At 44.0% G+C, this 21,189-nt stretch overlaps 1 long non-coding RNA gene across 1 annotated transcript in view; it reads right to left on the reverse strand.

Annotated features, from left to right (window-relative positions):
- Nucleotides 1-4,626: 4,626 nt before the first annotated feature.
- The window catches only part of LOC127564527 (uncharacterized), a 46,947-nt gene continuing 30,384 nt past the window's right edge, over nucleotides 4,627-21,189 (reverse strand). Inside the window, exon 2 of the long non-coding RNA XR_007954288.1 lies at nucleotides 4,627-5,720. This is a non-coding gene — a long non-coding RNA (uncharacterized LOC127564527). The remainder of the gene's footprint in view (nucleotides 5,721-21,189) is intronic.

Raw genomic sequence — 21,189 nt, forward strand, 5'->3', positions numbered from 1 at the left:
CCACTTGTCTCTGCTTCTTTGCCCATTGAGGACCATGGGGCCATGAATCTCTGCCCCTCATCCCTGCAATGAGTATCCTGTTCTTGGGGTGCACTATCCCCCAGCCTGTGGCTCCTGGCCCACTTCCCCCACTCCCAGGGAAAACTGGCATCCTTGGGGCTTGGCGTCTCCACCCCTGGCTGCCAGCCACGGCCTGGCAAGCCCAGAAGGGCTGAGGCAGAAGCAGAGCAGGGCCCGGGCCCTGCCCCGCCGTTGTCCTAGGAGGGCCCCGTGGCCCACACCTCCTTCCCCGTCCTCCCAGAAGTGCACGTTGAGTCCCAGGCGTTTCTGGACTTCTTTCCCGGAGCCTCCTCAGAGAAAGTGCGCCAAGGAGGCTGAGGGTGAAGGCGAGCATCCTGGATGTGTTCCTGTCCTTTCCCACCAAGCCCTTCCATTGCATCTGGGCCCCTCGGGCTCCCCGTCGCTCCCTTCAGGGCGGGGGAGTCTGAGGACAGCGGGGCCCCGCTGAGGCTCCCTCCTGGCCCCAAGGTGGCAGCTGCCCCAGGGATGGCGCCTCCCCCAGATCCCTGCCTGGGCCGTGTCTTCGTTTTGTTCCCCGAGCCCCTCCAGCTGAGTCGTTCTCACGATTCCCCCATGGGAACATGCTTTTATTTCGCGGAGGACGTTCCTCTTCTCTCTGTCGCCCACTCAGCAGCTTCCCGGCTGCCTCTTTTTCCCTCTCCTGCTCGGCCCGAGCTCATTTTCTCTTCCTGCTGAGGGGGGGGAGATGAAATCTGACACCGAGTCTCCTCCTACTTCTTTATTAAAATTTTTACATCAACATACAACTTCAAGGAAAAACTGTGGGTTCCCAATTCCCCTAATAATTCCCAAACGCTTCTCAGCCAGAAGAAAGCTCTCCGCTGCCTTTCCCTTCAATCGGCCTCTTTGTTCTATAGACGGGAAGGGGGAGCAGCCTCACCTGAGACACCCCCAGTCAGCGCCAGCTGCTCACCTTTCCCCTGCATTTTGCGCCCGGGATTCCTCCGCTCCGGGAGGCTTGTGAAAATCTTCTAATTCACCGGCTAAGTGGGGGGGGGGGGAGGAAGGGGAGCTCCTCTCCCAGTGCTCTTTGCTCCCAGGCCTGAAGGAAGCCCTCCCCCATCCCTCCCGGTGGGAAGTCGTTCCCAGTGGAGCTGGCCCCATCTCTCCTCCCCTGGCCCAGCAGTGACCTGCCCAGCCTCGTGTCCGTGCGCTCAGAGACAGACCAGCTCAGAGCAGAGTTCTGAGTTCTCTCATCCCCTTCATTCTGTGCCATGTTCACGTCATCTCTCTCCTTCTTTCTCCCCTTTCTGGATCCCTTCACAAGGTTTAGTCATTCTCCCGATTCCTCCAGCCTGAGTATCCCATCATGGAGGTCTCTGATGGAAGGCTCTTCCGCACCCTCGCCCCTCCCCCCTCTCGTTCTGCATGTGATCACTCAGCTTTCTCCCCAAAGAAAGATGAGAGCTGTCTGGGCAGTGGGAGCCACCAATCCTGAGAGCCACTTAAGGGATCTCAATTTTTGTGGATTGGGGGAGTGAGATCCCTTTCCCCTCAGCCACTCATGGCACTTGAGCCCCAGAGCTTGCCTGAACTAACGCCAAACTCTCTCCCTTACTCAAGAACAACGCCGCGAAGGGACCTGGAATGCACTGACCACAAGACTATTGAAACTTTAGCCAGTTCGGATTTTTCAATCTTGGCGCCCCTTCTGTCTGACCAACCTCCCCATTAAACTGCAAGAAAACCACGAGATCTTCCAACAGGTTGGGAAGGGGAGCCCAGGAGGGCTAACCCCCAGACTGTGTCTGCTCCAGTCACTGGGAGGGAGCAGAAGCAGGACATAGAGGCAGATGCTTCTCACCAAGGTTATGGGACCTCAAGCACCCAGAGGAAGGTGGGAGCATTCTGTCAGCCCCTGCAGGACTGCGCCCCCCACGCCGAGCGTCGGCACCCCAGGTGCTGCTGCCTCACAGACACCCAACAACCGCCTGCCGGTGCGCGGTCTGGGCATGTAGGGGGGCCATGCCCGTCCTGCTGCTAGCCCTCCCGTCTCAGCTTTCTCACACCTAGTGGTCCTGGCACCTCTCCAGGCACCTCCCCTGTGAGAGACTAGCTGGACTTGCTCCAAGATCTTTTCAGTTGACTTTCTCTCTTTGGTTTTGACTTCTCTCTATGTGTTACTTTCCCCCAATAGGATGGAAGCTCTTTGAGGGCAGAGACTGTCTGGTTTTGTCTTGGAATCTCCAGCAGTGCCTGGCACAGAGTGGGCCGTCAAATGTTTATTAAAAAGGTGAAGAATGACTAGATGATGAAATGGGTGAGGGTGATGGGAAGGGTGAACACCCAGCAGGCCATTCCAGGACTTCTTGGGCTTCAGTCCAAGGACCAAGGACAGATTTAGGGGGTCTACATTTCCATTCTTAGCTTGTCTTACGGGTGGTGGAGGCTTGCATTATTAAGAGTCAATAGGAATCAACTATAACATTTAAAGAAACTCAACACCGGGTATGCAGGAAATGGTTTTGCAGAGTCTGTGCCCCTCGATTATTACTCAGTCATTCGGTGAGCCAAGCCCTGTGTTAGGCACTCAAGAGGCAATGAGGGAAAAATGGAGGTTTCTGCCTTCAAGGAATTCCCATTCTCTCTGGGCATACAAGAGATGTCTGTGTAGGGATGTGCACAAAAACTCTGTAAATATATATGAAATAAATATAAGTGAACCTGGGGAAGAAGCTAATAGCTGTGTGTGAGAGAGAGGGAGCAGTGTCCCAGAAGGTCCTTTGTCATTCCTTGCTCCTCAGCTGTGGACACGTAGGGAACAATCACCCAGGCTTCTCATTGCCTGAACACTTCTTGTTCTTGGTGGACTGAGATCCAATCATGTTATTGGCTGAGGCAGATCTGGCTTTAAAGGATCTTGAGTGAAAGTTCTTTGGAGCCTTCCTGGAAAAGCCTTTTTGTACTACTAGCACGCTATAAAAGAGAAACAGGCTCTAAAGGGAAGGAGTAATTCTTCCACTGCTGTAATTCATCTTCTGGCTTCTCACTTTTATGTGCCCAAATCCTCTTCTTCCTTCAAGGTTCAGCTCAGGAGCCACATCCTTCATGAAACCATTAACTCAGAAATACTATGATTAGGTCTATGCACCAAAGAGATCCAAGAAAGAAGGAATCTTAATAAAAAATGGTCATAGCAATTCTTTTTTTTAAAGAAAGGAATTGTAAAATGAGGAGTACTGAGAGGTGTGTAATGGTATCTCAGAGTTGTCTTAATTTGCATTTCTCTGATTATCAATAAATGTTTCAAATTTATGTATCTATTTTGTATATCTATATAAGCAGAGTCATGCAAAAATTTCTTGGGCTTTTGAAAAAGGATTGTGAGTGGGAAAAGTTTTAGAAGCCTTGACTTAGAGAATGTCTGACCAAATCACAACATATGTCTACAATGGGATATTGTATTGAAAAGAACTATTTTAGAGAAACCCAGGAAGACATTTATGAAGCAGAATGAAATGAAACAGAACCAAGACAACAATGTATACAGTAGCAACAACTTTGTAAAAAACAGATGGAAAAACTTGAGAATGTTAATTCAGTAACCACTTATACCTCTCGAGGATTGACAACAAAAAGGTGATGGACTCAGGGTCCAGAGTGAAGCGTGCTCTGGGACATGGTCAATTGGGGCATTTATTTTTCTTGACTATATTTATTTGTTAAAAGGATTGATTGTTTGTAAAGACCAAATTAGCCCCCTTAGAATCAACCGGAATCAGGATAAGCAAAAGTCCTTGGTCTTTATTCTTGATCTTTAGGGGGAGAAGTGAATTAGATGGACGCAGGATCTCCACGACCTTCCTTCTCTTTGGCTACCGACAAAGAGCCTCTGACTAGTCTTACTCCATCCCCTAATCCCTCCAACAATTCTGTAAACACCAATTATCTAGCCAACACAGAATAGTGGGAAGGGCCATTTTCCAAGCATATGCTAATAGGTATTGTCCAATCAGTAATTAGCCTTAAGTGCTCAGTTATCCCACCTTGGTGCATCAACTCAAGAGTTTCAGCCCTTTACACTTGTAAACATTTTCATGTTTCCTGTTAGTTTGCTTGCATTTTGTTTTCCTTCTCAGGTTTTTTTTTTTTCTTTCTAGATCTCATTTTTCTTGTGCAGCAAGATAACTGTATAAACATGTATACATATATTGGGTTTAACATGTATTTTAACATATTTAATATGTATTGAACTACCTGCCATCTGGGGGAGGAGGTGGGGGAGAGGAGGGAAAAATTTGGAAGAGGAAGTTTTGCAAGAGTCAGTGTTGAAAAATTACCTATGCATTTGTTTTTGTTTTTTTTTCCCATTTATTTATTTTAAATTTTATTTTTTTAAAATAACTTTTTATTGACAGAACCCATGCCTGGGTAATTTTTTACAGCATTATCCCTTGCACTCACTTCTGTTCCGATTTTCCCCTCCCTCTCTCCACCCCCTCCCCCAGATTGCAAGCAGTCCTATACATGTTAAATATGTCACAGTATATCTTAGATACAGAAGGTAGAAATAACCCGGGAAGAAAAACAAAAAATATGCATATGTTTTGTAAATAAAAAAACTTTAATAATAATAATAAAGGATTGGTTCTTGTTGTCCTTGTTTTGCTTATTGGGGGAAGAAATTGGGGAGGAGTGAAAGGTTGATTAATGATAGAGTTTCAACAACAAAGAGGGAGGAACATGAGAAGGAAAAAGAAGAAATAGTAGTAATAATAGTAATGGTAATAGTAGTAGTAGTAGTAATTGTTCTTGTTTGAGAAGAAGAACAAGAATAGCAAGAAGAAAGAGAGTAAGTTCAATGAAATATTTTTGAAAAGACGAAAAGGAAACACAAACCAATGGGACAACTTTAAAAGTAAGATGTTGGATTTATTATATTCTTTTTATAAGCTTCCTGTACATAAAAATGATTTGTGTTTCCACACATGGTCCTTTTTTTTTCTTTTTTATTTCATATGTGGAAATGTTCTTTTTGGCATTTGTTAAATGCAGAATACAGCTGCTCAATTAAATCAAAGTAAATGGAAACAGAAACCATTATCCTGACTGTTCCAAGCAAAGCAAGCAATGCTGGAACCCTATGCACAGATCAGTTTGGTTCCTCTGAGTGTCTCTGGAGCCCAGCGTGTCTGTAGCTCCCACTTATTGTCCCAGAATTTCCCCCAACCTTGGGAGTAGCTTCCCCCTAGCATCAAGCTCAATAAACCCTAGAGTAAGCTGAGATGCTCAGGGTAGGTGTGTGGTCAGTGTTGCTGTTTTGATCCCTGAAACATAAGATGGGAGGAACTACCCAAAGAAAAACAGAAAGGGGGAAGTCAGTGAAGACCCCAAGGCTAACTCTCTGTAGTTTGCTTCCCTGGAAGAGGGTCGCCCAGCCTGCAGCTCAGTGGATACCTCGGCAGCATCCAAGGGGACGTAATTCAGCACAGAGTGTAAAGGACAGACTTCTCCAGATCAGTTCCTCATCCATCTCCTCTCCTGTCACTGGGAAAGGAAGCCCATCGAGATGCTGTAGAAATGGTGCCGTGGGCATATCATTAGTCCAAACGGATTCAGCAAGAGACCAGATTCTTCCTGACTGCTGTGCTCTCCCGTGTTCTTGTACAAATGTTCACTCTGGGGAGTGAGATCTGGACCTGCCGGTGAGGAAACAGAAGGAGGCGATGAGTTAAAAGGCAGATTCTACATCTTCTTGGCATGGGCTTGTGCCAGATTTCTGGGGACAGTCTCTGATGCTGCAGCCTGTCTGCCCAAAGCATCCTGTCACTGCTCATGTATTAGTCAAAACTCATACAGTATCTTAGTCTTTTTCACCATGCTAATTAAAAAATAAAAAAGATCTAATTGGATCTAATTCTAACTAAAGTGGAAATGATTAATAGGCTTAACCCCTCCCCTCTCCCCTCCCCATCCCAAGTGGTTTGCATTCTAGAAAGGATACTCATTTAAAAAAAAAAAACTAATTAGTGAAGTGTAGGAGGTAAAGACCTTAAATGGCCCATAACCCCAAGCCTTTTTAATACAAGTACCTTCCCACACTTTCTCCCACAAGCCAGAAGGGCAGGACTCAGCAGCTGATAGTTAACTTTCTCTCATAGGACGTAGAGAGTGCAGCTGAGAGCACTCCCCCAATCCACAGGAAAGTGAATGGTCCAAGCTCCCATCTCCTCAGCCCCGGAATATTCAATAGCCTGCAGGTTGGTGGACCTGCCCCAGATCTTTCTAGCTTGCAGAGTGTTCTTAAGGTGCAGATTCAAGCCTGCCCTCCATCTCCTGCAGGCTCATCCAGTAAACTCCAGGACCCCCCTTCCCGTGACCTCTGAGGTCAAATCTCAAAGATACCCATCTCCTACTTTCTAGTCTCCTTATACCTTCCTCTTCCTCCCTCGCCCCCCCCCCCCAAACCACACATCCCGTGATGCTGGCCTAAGAACACTCTTGTTCAAGGAGTCCCTTGACTGGGTGCCTTTCCAGGGGCTGTCCCTCATCCGTGCCCAGAATTCTCCTCCTCCTCCCTTCGGCTTCATAGTTCCTCTAGCTCCCTCTAAGCATCATCTAAATTCCAATTGTCTGCAAGACACCAGAGGCAGCCAGGAGATGTGGGGCTTAGAATGAGGAAGTCCCGAGTTCGAATGTAGCCTCATATCCTTAGCAGCTCTATAAGTCATTTCACCTTTGTCTGCTTCTGATTCCTCAATTGTAAAATGGAGATAATTGTAGGACCTACTTCCCAGGGTTGTTGTGATGATCAAGAGAGATCCAGAAGTGCCTGGTACACAGTAGGTGCTACATAAATGCTCATTCACTTTCCTGATCTGCCCCGATGCTACTTCAATGCCCCGAGATAATATTTGTCAAGTATGTCAAGAACAGTACATCCATCCATCCACGTGTGTTTCCAGATATGTCACATATATATAATGTAATTGTCTGCACATCGCCTCTTCCATTAGACTTTGAGCTCCTCCAAAGCGGAGATCCGTTTGTTTGTTTTCTGCCTTTCTCTGTTTCCCCAGCCTGAGCACGGTGCCCGACACCTGGTAGGTGCTGCATAAATTTTAGCGGTGACGACGATGATGATGACGACGACCACGTAATTGTTGAGTTACTGTTGGAAATGTGGGAAAGCATGGGAAACAGAAGGGGTACGGGGGAGGGGGCGAGGGGGGGTGAGAATTCCTACACCCAGACATTTTGGATAGGGTCTCCAAGAAGGAGGCCAAGGGAAAGCAAAGGTGCTGGGCGGGCTAGGAGTGGGGAGGAACACTGGGCTCAGGAGCGTGGCCACTCCTCAAAGCTGCCCCGGGGTAGGAGGGGTAGCCTTCCAACAGGTAGCCCCTGCCCGAGAGTTGGGAGTCATGAGTTTAGTTGAGCAGGAATAACAATAATAAAAAAGGAGGAGGAAGAGAAGGAGAAGGAGAAGGAGGAGAAACAGGAGGAGAAGAGGAAGAGGAGGGGGAGGAGGAAAAGGAGACATGTCCACAGAATATTATAGAATGCCGAACACTTTACATTATCTCCTTTCATTTATACAATGACCTTGCAAGACGAGAAAGTGCTACTATCGTGTCCATTTTACTGAGGAGGAAATTGAGGCCCTGAGCTGGGGTCGCAGGATGTGGGAAGCAGGATTTGAATCCAGGCTTTTCTGACTAATAGCCAGCTGGACCAGCCGGAGGCAAATGAGAAGTAGATGGTCAGGCGAGGCCGCGGGAGTCTGCCGGCACATCCTGTAACTCTCAGGGAAGGCACAGCCCCGAAGCTGCTGGTATTCGGTGCCCGCGGATGTCTCTGTGCCTGCCCCCGGTGTCTCTGTGCCTGCTGCGGGTGTCTCTGTGCCTGCCGCGGGTGTCTCTGTGCCTGCCGCGGGTGTCTCTGTGCCTGCCCCCCGTGTCTCTGTGCCTGCCCCCGTGTCTCTGTCTGCCCCAGACCCGACCCCAAGGCTCCAGGGCTGTAGGGAGAGGAAAGGCCTGAAAGGGGACACCGGGAAGGAGCAGCGAAGGCGGCTTGGCCAGGGCCTCCTGCTCCAACCAGAGAGAGCCTGTGGTCTCTGGCACCAGCTCAGAGGCCCCTGCGAAATGCGGGAGCTCCTCGCTCGCAAGGAATGCGAGCTCCCCAGACTCAACGCCTTTATTTATGTCTAGAAAGCGAGGGCGGGGTGAGCGCGGCTCCCAGAGACCCCCTCCCGCGGGCTGCACCCCCAGCCTCCCGGTCTGGCGGCTGACCCAGGCCGGTTCCTATTCCCGGGGTGCTTTCACCCCCCCCCTCAGCCCAGGGTCCTGCGGCCTCCATCCCTCAGTCCTCTGGGGGTGGAGGGGAGGGGGAAGGGCTGGGGCTGAGGCTGGGAGAAGCCCGCGCCACGTGAGCAGCGGTGGCCGCTCTGTACAAGGCCCGGCACAACTTCAGAAGGACAAACGACCCGGAAGGTTAAACATTTGAACGGGCGCGTCCCCGGCCGCGATTCCGGCCCAGCGCGGAAGCCGGGGAGATCGTTCACTAAAGCATTAGTCTGATAAATGGCACGAAACCATGTACGCCCGGTGGGCTCTCCCGCCGCCTGGTCCAGCGACCTCGGGGGAAGAAATCCCTCGCTGGAAGCTGGAGCGAGAGGGACTCTGGGAAGAGGGAGGCAGGAGCCTCGACCGCTGAGGGAGAGGGTGGGAGCGGGCGGAGGGATCCAGAGCTGAGCTCAGAGGCCGAAGGGGGCAAGCCTGTCCCTGGAGAAGGGGGGACCCGGAAAATCCATGAGAAAGCCGTCAGGCAAGGAAGGGAAGGCAGGCTGTCCCCTAGGAAGGCCCAGGGTCTCAGCAGGAGGCGGGCAGGGACAAAGGAGAGCATTCTCAGCCGGGCAGAGGGAAAGTCCGAGCAGCCAGGACACGGAAACAAGCCCGCCAAGGGTGGGAAAGCGGGGCAAGGTGGGAAAGCGGGGCAAGGGGCGAAGAGGACAAATAACGGACCAACCCCCAAGCCGCAGCCTCCGGGGAGCATTTGGAAGGAGTCGGGCAGCTGGTCCAAGTTTGGGCAAGGAGCTGCTTGTGGAGACAGGGAAGGGATGAGTTTCAGGGACGGAGGAAGGAAAAGATGACAGAATTCTGGAATATTCCGAGGCTGCAAACTGAGTTTACATTCTGGGAGAAGGAGCGAGCGCCGCTGCCGCCCAGCCGAGAGCCAAAGATAACCCCACAGCCGCATTCCTGGGAGATGAGGAGGGTAATGGAGTTAGCAGAAACCCCCAGCAAGAGGAAGATGCGGGTCCCGGGCAGATCCCGGCCCGGCCGCAGCCCTCAAGGCGACTAAACGCAGTATGGGGAGGGAGGGGGACCCACAAGAGGCAGAGGCCCTAGCTGGAGGAGCCCCCTCCCCCGAGACCCCGCTAACAGTGAGAGACTGGGGGGGATGGTCAGAGACTCAGGCCGCAGACATCTGGGGGAAGGCGGGAGCCCTCCATCTCCCCGATCGGGTCCTGCTGCCCATGGCCCCGGCGTCGGGCCAGACTGATCAGGACACGGGTGAGCAAGAGGAGCACGTGTGGGCCCCGGAGGCCGTGGGGGACAGGCAGACTGGAAGGTCTCCCAGAGTGCCTCCCAGACGGCTGCTGGCCCAAGCCAAGGGGAGAGCGGCTCCTTCCGCAGACAGGCTCATCCTCTGGCAGGCTCAGGAGGAGAGAGCCCCGGAAGACCCTGAGCTGCCTGGGGAAGGGGAGGCGCTCCCACCCACACGAGCGATAGGAGTGCCCAGGGCACGAGCAAGTGGCAAGGGAGAGCCATTCTTGGACCTCAGCCACACCCTGGGTCCCCCTTTCTCCGGGCAGTGAGTATCAGACTGCCTCAAGCTGTTGGTGCATGTGTCTGACAGATGCTTCTTTTTAGATTTTAACTTTCAGGAGAGCAGGGACCGGCCTTAGCTGCAATTGCCCAGAATCCTTGTAGTCACAGTAGGTGCATAATACATTTTGATTGGATTTTAAGGGACTAGATAGCAGATTGATGGAAAGTCACCCCAAATTAAGTGCCGAGAAACCCGAATGAGTCCCTTGCTTACAAAACAGCCTGCAGAATGGCCAGGGATCTGTAAGGACAAAATATCAAAATCCTCTACTGTCTACTGGGGAATTGGTCCAAATTCCTGAAGAGTGAGTGGAAAGTAAAGATTCAGCTAAGCAGAATCTGAGGAGAAAAGCATACAGTCTACTGCAATAGTCTGCAAGACCTCCAGCATGCTCACCATAGTAGAATTCGGTGCTTGGACCTGGGGGAGGGAAGGGGAAGGAAAGCCTTATCAGCTTCCAGGGGGCATTTTGCCCCAGAAAGCTGAGCACCTGTCCCTGTCCCTGGGGCTGAGACTTCTAGAAGAATAGAATAGAGAGCGTCTTCTGGTCCAACAGGAAGTGATTCCACTCATCCTGAAAGATGGTAGACCATTGTGAAGCTGAGCTGAAAACTCTGAAGACAGAAATGAGAATAGCTAGTGAGAGGTAGGATCTGTTGGCAGCTTCCGGCAGAGAGAGACCCAAGGCACAGCCGGGCCAAGGCCGGTGGCAGCTGACCCAGGACATTGGACACTGAAAAGACGTCCAACTCCTCACAGTAAAGGCAGAAAAGGAGACATGGACACTTTATCCACCAGCCCGCACTGGAAAAGATCTGTCCACAGTCATCAGAAAGTTTACGATTTCCTTGGCGTAAAGCCCACATCGTGGACCGATCCCAATTAATCCGTTGTGGACATTGATTCTAATATATTGTGTAATACATGCTCTCCTAGGCTCCCTGCCCTCGAGGAGCTTCCCCCAAACTTTTTGTTTGTGGCCAGTCGACCCCAGCCGGTGGCCAGCCTCCTGGGCATGCGTGCAGGGCCCACTTATTTCTGTTACCACGTTTGAGACAGAAGAGCTAGGTTTCCTTGGGAAATGACTCACATGGCACAGTTAGCTCAGACAAGTTAACCAGCCAGAAATGGCCTCCCAAGGACTCTTCGGAGGAGCTGAATCTGAAACAATGACACTGGAGTCAAGAGGGTAAATGGGAAGAAGGGGGAGTCATTGATCGGGTACAAGACAGGGGATGAGGCAGCCAAGAGGATCTGAGTTATGTGGCTGAAGGAGACTCAGTGTTGGGGATGGGGCCTTCCAAAGTGTTTAAGGGCATCTGCCCTTGGTCACTTGTTCAACTGCCACAGACTAGCTGGGAATAAAGCTGCCTGATATGTTTTATGTCCTTAGGGACCACTAGATCTCCAAATAGCTCGTGGCTCTGCAAGGAAACCAGTACTCCCCAAGTTCAGGTACCAGTAAGATATCAGAATGGTTCTTGCATCTGTCAGAAATGAAAAACACAATCCAGGCAGAAACACCCCTGAAGCATCTGGTTTTCACACATATGCACAAGAACGCAGACCACATCCTGTATCTCACTTTCTGGAATAAGCGTCATTTCTTTCTTAGAAGCAAGTAGGGCTTCCTAGGCAGCTAACAGTGATGAAAGGAAGTCAACTGCACAGTGTGAGCTGGATACCAAATAGTCCTAAGCTTCCATCCTGATGCACAGTGTTGCTTGAGTCTTTATCACTCGATACAAATAACTGGATTCAGAAAGGAGCTCAAGGACAGGCAGCTTCGGGCACAGACAGCGAAGGAAATATGAGAAAAGGTCGGACCTAGTGCTGCTACTGACAATGGGTACCCTTGGAAGGGCAGCTAGAAAACCACCACAGGGTTTACAGAAAGACGGCAGAACATGGCAAATAGGGCTCTTTCCCAAAGAGTAGGGAAGGATGGTAGTATCAAAAGGCACCATTAAATTTCAAGACCTGATAGCAACTCTTTTGTATTCCTAGGGTTGGAAGTTCTGACTAACCACGGAAGTTATGTAGAAATTTTACTGAGTATACATTTACATATAATTCTGCCTCATAGCATCTCTTTTTTAAATAATAGTTTTTCCAATTACATTTTTAACATTCATTTAAAAGTTTTTTACATTTCAAATTATGTCCCTCCTTTTCCCACCACCCCCTCCTTGAGATGATTAGCAATTTAATGTAGGTTATGTGTATGATGTCTTGTAAAAACATTTTTTTCCATATTACTCACAGAAGTAAAAGAAGAAACAGACCAAAAGAAAAGAATCACCAAAAAATAAAGTAAAAATAATATGGTTCACTTTGCATTTGGACTCAATCAGTTCTTTTTCTGGATGTAGATAGAATGTGGATAGCATGAGTACTTTAGAATTGTTTGGAATCATTATATTGCTGAGAAGAGCTAAATCATTCGTAGTTGATCAATACACAACACTGCTCTGTGTACATTATTCTCCTGGTTCTGCTCCTTTCACTTTGCATCAATTCATATAAGTCTTTTCAGGATTTTCTGAAATCCATCTGATCATAATTTTTATAGCACAATAATATTATTCAGTATATATATCATTATATTATACAATGATAATTCATTACATTATATTACATTTTTCAGTCATTCCACAGTTGATAGGCATCCCCTCAATTTCCAATTATTTGTCCCCACAAAAAAGAGCTGCTATGAATATTTGTGTACATGTGAGCCTTTTCCCTTTTTTATGATCCCCTTGGCATACAGATATAGTAGTGGTATTGCTAAATCAAATGGTATGAAATGTTTTATAGCCCTTGGGTATAGTTCTAAATTGCTCCACAGAATGGTGAGACCATTCTCCACAACTTCATCCACAATGTATTAGTGTCCCAATTTTCCCGCATGCCCTCCAACATTTGTCATTTTACTTCTCTGTCATGTTAGCCAATCTGATAGGTATGAAGCGGTAACTTAAAGTTGTTTTAATTTGCATTTTTGTAATCAATAGTGATTTAGAACATTTTTTCATATGATTCTATATAGTCTGATTTCTTCATCTGAAAATTATCTGTTACTATTTTAAATGATTTAACAATTGAGGAATAGCTTGTATTTTGAGAAATTTGACTCAGATCTTTATGTATCTGAAAAATTAGGCCTTTATCAGAGATACTTGCCATAAAAATTGTTTCCCAACTTTCTGCTTTCCTTCTTATTATCTTGGGTACATTGGTTTTGTTTGTCCAAAACCTTTTTAATTTAATATAATCAAAATTATCCATTTTACATTTCAAAATGCCCTCTATATCTCTAATATTTGGTCACTTATTCTTTCCTTCTCCATAGATCTGACAGGTAAACCATTTCTTGCTCTCCTAATTTGTTTATGGTATCATGCTTTATGTATAAATCATGTACCCATTTTAACCTTATCTTGGTATATGGTATAAAATTTTGCATTAGTGTCCCAATTTTCCTATATCCCTACCAACATTTATCATTTTATTTTTCTGTAAAATTAGCCAATGTGATAGATCTGAGATGATAACATAAAGTTATTTTAATTTGCATTTCTCTAATCAATAGTGATTAAAAGCATTTTTTTCATGTGATTCTATATAGCTTTGATTTCTTCATTTGAAAACTGCCTGTTAATATCTTTTGATGATTTATGGTTTTTCAGGTTTTCCAGAAGTCACACTATTTTTGTCAAATAGTGATTTATTTTTCAAGAAACTGGAATCTTTGAGTTTATCATAAATTAGATTATTATGGTCATTAATAACTGTGTTTTGTATATCTAATCTATTCCACTGAAGCATCACTATATTTCTTAGTTGAGACTTTTGATGGTTACCACTTTATAATATAATTTGATATCTAGTACAACTAGGCCACTTTCCTTTGTATAACCGTGAATGTGAATGGGATGAACTCTCCAATAAAAAAGAAGCACATAGCAGTGGATTAAATACCAGAGTACTACAATATGCTATTTACAAAAAAAACATACAAGCAGCTGAGAGACACACAGAGTAAAACAGTAAGGGGCTGGAGCAGAATCTATTTTTCTTCAGCTGTATTTAAAAAAAATTAAAGCAGGGGTAGTAATTATGATCTCAGATAAAGAAAAAGCAAAAATAGATCTAATTGAAAGAGAAAAGGAAAGAAACTGAATTTTGTTAAAGTGATTAGACAATGAAGTGATATCAAGAGTAAACACATATGCATCAAATGGAATGGCATACATATTTTTAAAGGAGAAGTTAAGGAGGAAATAGTAAAAACCATACTATTAGGGGGTTTCCCCTCTCAGAACCAGATAAATATAACCAATAATCAGAAAACAACTTAAGAAAGTGAATAGAATTTTAGGAAAGTTAGAAATGACAGACCCCTAGGGATACAAAAGAATATACTTTTTGCTCAGTGGTCTGTGGAACCTACAAATAAAATTTACTAAGTGTTAAAGTATAAAAACTTCAAAATTAAATGTAGAAAGGTAAAAATATTAAAAGTATCCTTTTCAGATCATGATGCAATAAAATTGCATTCAACAAAGAGAACTAAAAAGATAGACTTAAAATTAATTGAAAACTAAATGATTAATCCTAAAAATCCTAAAAAAATATATATCCTAAAATCCTAAAAAATGAATCCTAAAGATTAAGTGGATCAAAGAACAAATCATGGATCATAGATATCCCAAAAGAACATGACGAACAAAAATTACAAAGGCCATGATGCAAGAAATAATTCAAAGGAACTACCAAGAACCTCAGAATACAAAAAATGAAATACCAACTTAGAGAATTTATAGGTAGCTTGTAGAAACAAACTGGAAACAAACTCCAAGATACACAGTGGTTAAATAATAAAAAATTATACAAATGACCAGGAAAAATACCTTCAAATACAAAGAAAAAGAAATTCAAATAACTAAGCTCATTCCAAACACATTACAAAACACAGGAGAAAATGGAATTATGTACTCTGAACAGCATGGCATTAAGGATACAATTCAGAGTTTACAATTCAGGGTTACCCACCTGCAAAGCTGAGGTTAACCTGAAAAAAATGGACATTCACTATTAAAGAGTTGTATGAAACATTCTTGAAAATATGAAATTATTTGCTTTTTACCCCAGATAATAGGAATGGAACTGCAAAAAACTGTTTTCTAAATGCACATAAGGCTACAGGGGTTATGGTAGAAGTCAGATGGAGGTATCAGTGAAGAAGTGGGTAAGGAGCATTTTACAGAACTTGGAGACTTCTTGCCTTCAGTTAAACTGATGTCTTGTGGGGCTACATTACAAAATAGGAGGCTGAATGAAAAAACAGGAGGATTCAGGGGGAGAGAGGGAATTGTGTGGTGTGCCCAAGTCAAACCAAGAGTTGGCAATGAGGAGAAGGTGACTTCTGTGGTCACTCAGGAAGAAAAGAGCTTAAGGGAATAAGTAAAAAAGGGAAGAAGATAATGAAGGAAAATGGAAGCCTTGTTTTGGTGGTGAGAGGCAGTTCCACTGATAAATGTTTATATGGGTGGAGAGATGAGGATCTTGTTCTGTTTGTTGTCTGGGGGATTTGCTACTTGGAAAGATCATTTATTCTATCTTAGGAGGAATGAGTTAGAATTCCAAGAGCAACTGGCACCTGAGGGGGAGGGGTATTAGAGAGTGTGGATCCGGAGAGATTTTGAGATAGAGAAAGTTAGCATAGTGAAGGTATAGATCAATGATGGGCTGCATAAGTAGGGATATAAGGCAATGCTTTCTTTGCAGGGATTAGCATTTTTCTAGGACTGAAACACTTTAGAAAAGTGGAGTCTGGGGGCAAGGGCCACAAGGCAGTGCCTAGAGAGGAGAGCTCGGAATAGATATCTCAAAAATTTTCATTACATGAGGAATGCAGAAATTAGGCAATCTTGAGAGTCATGAACCAGATAATGATGGTCTAGAGTAGACAAAACGAGAAGATTGATAATGAAAAAGATGAGAAAACCCTTTCTGGAAAGGGGTACCAAAAACAAAAATCTTAATGAACAGAATGAGTCGAAGAGAAGGAGAGGAAGGCAGAATCTATTTGATTAACAGAAAAGAGAAAAAGAGGGGAGAAATTAAATAACCAGACAATGGCAGGAAAGAAAAAAGAATGTATAACTAAAACTGCAAAGGAAAAGAGGTAACAAAAGGGGATCGGGGTGAAGGAAAAAGAGTCAATGGGAATAAGAACACCTTTAAAAAGATAAAACTAAAATAACTGAAGAGATAAAGTGCTGTGCTTTCAGTAGAAGAGGGAAAAATCATAACTTGAAAAAAAAAGTTCAATATTAGAGACAAACGGGGGAATCTAATTTCTCATAACTTTACATGTAAATGGATTAAACAGTCTAACAAAACAAAAAAAGAATAAATTTAAAAAACCAAAAACTTAGTTAAAGAAAAACTAAGAGGGGGGAAAGATTTTTATGCATCAAGTGAATCCCAAAAGTTAGGCATTACAATTATAAAGCAAAAACAAACATCCAAAAGGTACAAAGAAGATAAACAACAAAACCTCATGTTCTGAAAGTAGCTATGGATGACAGTATCAGTAATAACACTCTAAATGCTTTGGCATCCAAGTGTCTATAGTATTCAAATTCATAAAAGAAACATTAACTAAGGTACAAGAAGACATAGCTAATAACACAGTAGTGAAAGGAGATTTCAATATTCCCCTTTAACAGAAAGAAAAATAAAAGGGAAAATATGAAACTGAACAAATTGCTGGAGAAACTAGAGCTACAAGAAACATTTTCAGGTTATTATTTCACCCCTCTTTTACTGAAAACATAGCATTTCATCTCATTATTTTAGTTAAATCTTTTTTAAAGTGTTCCTATTCCCACTGACTCTCCTTCAACCCTTTTATCTTAGTCTTCTCTGTAAGTCTAGTAGATTCCTCCTTCCTCTCCTACTCTTCAATTCATTCTGTTCATTAGGTTTTTTGTTTGTATCATTTTTGATACCTTTTCTAAATGGGACTGCAAAATAACTTATTACATGTGTAGATATGTAACTATACATAGGTATACACATGTATACATACATACATATGTATATACACATCAACTCCACGTGGAACTTTTATAAAAACTGATCATCTATTAGGGCACAGCGAATTATAACAAATGTTAAAAAGGTAGAAATAGATCCTTTACAAACCATAAAAATAAGTCATTGGTTCAGGGACAGCAAACAAAATATATAAACCCAAATGGAGACACAGCAATGAAATCCTAAATAATGAATGAATCAAAGAACAAATCATAGAAGCAATAGTAATTATGTGGAGGAAAATGATAATGATGAAACAACATACCAAAATTTCTGGGATTCAGAAAATCCTTAGGGGAAAAATCAGAGTGCTACAAACACATATTAACAAAATAGAAAAAGAATGGATTATTGAACTGAATATGTACATAAAATGTGAAAAAACAGCCAACAAATGAAGAAACTTAAAATAACTCAAAGGAGAGGATATTAAAATTTGAAGGAGAAATGTATAAATGGGAAACAAATTATCTTCAAAAATGACAGATAAAATTAATAACTGGTTCTTTTAAAGGACTAAAACATTTGATAAACTTTTAGCTAATCTACTTGAAAATGAGAGTACAGTTGAAAATCATATCAATAAAATAGCAATTTAGCAAAGTGAAATCACAACAAAACCATGAGAAATAAAAATAATAACCAGATCATATTATGTAGTTATATGTACTGTAACTGAACACAAAAATAGACGAATACCCTTTAAAAATATAAAATACCCCAACTATCAGAAGACCAAATAGAGATCTTAAATTATCCAATCTCAGAAAAAAGAAACAAATCTTGCTATAAAAAAACTACCAAAGGAAAAAACAAAAACAAAAATAAAACTCCTGAATCTGATGAATTCACAGGAGAATTATATCAAACTTGTAGACAACAGTTAGTGCTCATCCTTTACAGATTGCTCTCAAAAATAAAGAAAGCATTCTACCAGAGTCCTTTTATAATTCAAATATAGTTTTAATATCTAAAACCAGGGAAAGATAAAATACAGAAAGAAAACTATAGGTCAATATCATTAATGAATATTGATTCAGAAATTTTAAACAAAATTCTGTCAGGCAAGCTTCAGTGATTTATCCAAGAAACCTTTCATTAGAATCAAATAGATTAATACCAGGGATTCAAAAAAGGTTCAGCATTAGGAAAACAATCAACATGATCATATTAAAAACAAATACATGCTAAACTACATGGCTTTCTCAATGGTTGCAGGAAAAGTCTTTAACAAAATACAGCACTCAATTATGCTATTTTAAAAAGCCCTACAAGGTATAAGCATAAAGAGACCTTTTTAAAATTTCATTAAAAGCTTCTATCTAAAGCCAAAAGCAAGCTTCATATGCAATGGGAATACATTAGAACCTTTTTCAATAAATGCAAGAGTGAAGCAAGGATGACCATTCTCCCCACTATTATTTGATGTAGTTCTGGAAGTGTAAGCGACAGGAATAAGACAAGCAAAATTAAAGATATAAATATAGATAAAGAGGAGATAAAACTACTCATATTGGCTGATGATATAATAGTATACTTGGAAAATCCTGAGGGATCAGCAAAGAAACCAACTGAGACCATTTAATAGCTTCAGCAAAGTTGCAGGCTACAAAATAAACCCTCAAAAATCAACTGTACTTCAATATAATAATAACAAAACACAAGAAACAATAAAGAAATTTAATTCAAATAAGGACAGAATGCAGAAAATACCTGGGGATCTACTTCCTAAACACAACATCCTTGCATAAATTCAATTTTTAAAACACTCCTTGAAGCAGTAAAGACACAATTTCAATAGGTGGGGGAATATGCAGGACTCACGGCTAGGCCACGCCCACATAATAAACCAACAATACTAACAAGTTAATTTGCATTTTAAATATCATACCAATCAAATTAGCAAACGGATATTTTTTAAAAATCAGTAAAACAACAAAATCATTTGGAAAAACAAAAGATATAAAATATCTAGGAAAGTGAAAAAGAGAAGAAGGGATGAAGGAGAACTAGCACTTCCAGCCCCCAAGCCATATTATAAAGCCACAATCATCAAAACCATCTGGGATTGGTTAAAAAACAGAGAGTGAGAGAGAGATCAATGGAATAGACCAAACTGAACCAGAAACAGTGGAACTCACTAATCCAGGGTTTGATAAAGTGAGAAATATAAATTTCTTGCAAAAACTCCCCATTTGAAGGAAAACAACAGCAGCAGCAGCTGGGTAAGCGAGAAAGCAGTCTGGCTTCGGCTTCGGCCGATACCTCATACCGTATTCCACAATACATTCTAAGGAGATACGCAGCTTTCTCATTAATCATCAGATTATTTAAAAATTAGAAGAGAAGCAGACTGTCTGCCTTTCGTACTTATGAGTAAGAGATGCATTCTTAAGCAAATGAGAGATAGAGAATTGTTCTTGTTCTTCAGTCATGTCCGATGCAGCATGACTCCATTTGGGATTTTCTTGGCAAAGATACTAGAGAATTTTGTCATTTCCTTCTCCAGCTCATTTTACAGATGAGAAAACTGAGGCACACAAGTTTTAAGTGATTTGCAGCATCCCACAGCTAGTCAGTGTCTGAGGCTGGATCTGAACTTGTGAACATGACTCTTGCCCATTGCTCTATTTGCTGCCACTCCAGAGAGACTATTACAAAAGAGTAAATTGATAACTTTGATTATTTGAAAGTGAAAACATTCTGCACAAACAACATGAATGCATCTGGGTTCAAAAAAGAATTGAGGACAAAAATCTTTGTATCAGCTTTACTATGGTAAGTATTTGGTGTTCAAGATGTAAAGCAATTAACAGACATACAAGACTCACAGCTGTCCCCAAAGAGAGAAGTAGACAATGCACGTGAACAAGGAGTTCTCGAAAGAATTACAAAGTATTCACAGCTGAATGAAGGGAGGTCCCAAACCCCCCAAACTCAGAGAAATCCATCTCCAAACAACTCCGACGCTGCCCCTCGTGCTGACGCCACTGAAAGCCAGGCAAACCCCTTCCCCTCCTCAGTTAAGTTCCAGGGGACATGGAGGGAGCTCCTCAGCCTGATGTGTCTCAGGACCTCGGCACTTGGGAGCATCTGAGGGAAGAAGTCTGTGACCTCCTCGAAATCATTGTCTGCTGCCCTCGTTTCCCTCTGGATGTGAGAAGCCTGTCCAGGGGGTTATGGGAACGAAGCAATCCCCAAGGGCTTCAGTGTCCAGAGAACTAAGAAACCCTGAGTTCGAAGCTCTGCAAATGCTGTTTGGCCATGGACAAGTGTCTTCCCTCAGTGCTCTGGAAACTCCAGCAGCCGATTCCTATGCGCCAGATTAAGTGTTTCCGTGTTAAATTAATTCATTTCTTTATTGCTTTTCTTGTCAAAATGTGCACAGTAAACTCTAAAATGTAGTCCCTTTCACAGGGTCTGAGAGGTACAGGAAGGTTTCCTGAAAGCCCGGGGAACCCAAAGGGAAGCCCCTGGTGAAACAGTCAACAAAGCAGGCTTGTGGAACTGGGAGACCCCGAATCTCAGGCTCAGCTTGGAGCATCCCCGAACCCAGCGGCACCAGTGCCCTGACGCTGGACGGCCACGTTCCCTGCTGCCTTCAGCATGAATCTGAGTGGGGGGAGGAGGGCGACTGACACAAAGAGGAAGCTCTGGACTTGGGATTTTTGAGCTTGGCTCAGCATCCTTATGCTACGTTGGGCACTTCTATCCAAGCCAGGATCTCCCTCCGGAGATGGGCCTATCCTGGGCCTCCAGCCTCCCCCTTACTCTCATTCCCATCCGCTTCAGCCTGGCCTCCTCCCAGGCCTTAACATGCTCCGCCTTCCTCTGTCATGGAACCCTGGAGAGCCCCTATTCTCTCAGTAACCAGCTTCCCTTTGTTCTAAATGCCTCTGCCTTCCATTCCTCCTTCCTGACCCCCCAGGAAACCCTGCTTCCTGGCTATCTTCTGAGGTTACTCCGTGTCCCCAAGCCTTGCTGGGCCAAGGGACACCCTCCTTCCTCACGGCCATTGTCAGACCCTCCTTCTCCTGCTCCTCCTCCTCTCTCCCCGTGGAGCACCGGCCCCTAGGGAGCAGGCAGGGTTGTTTTTGTCTCCGCGTTCCCCGCACCTAGAGGAGCACCTGGTTCCCAGGAATTGTCCAAAAAGAGTCTTTAGAATTCTCT

Source organism: Antechinus flavipes, chromosome 5 (genome assembly GCF_016432865.1).
Source record: "Antechinus flavipes isolate AdamAnt ecotype Samford, QLD, Australia chromosome 5, AdamAnt_v2, whole genome shotgun sequence".
Lineage (NCBI taxonomy): Eukaryota > Metazoa > Chordata > Mammalia > Dasyuromorphia > Dasyuridae > Antechinus > Antechinus flavipes.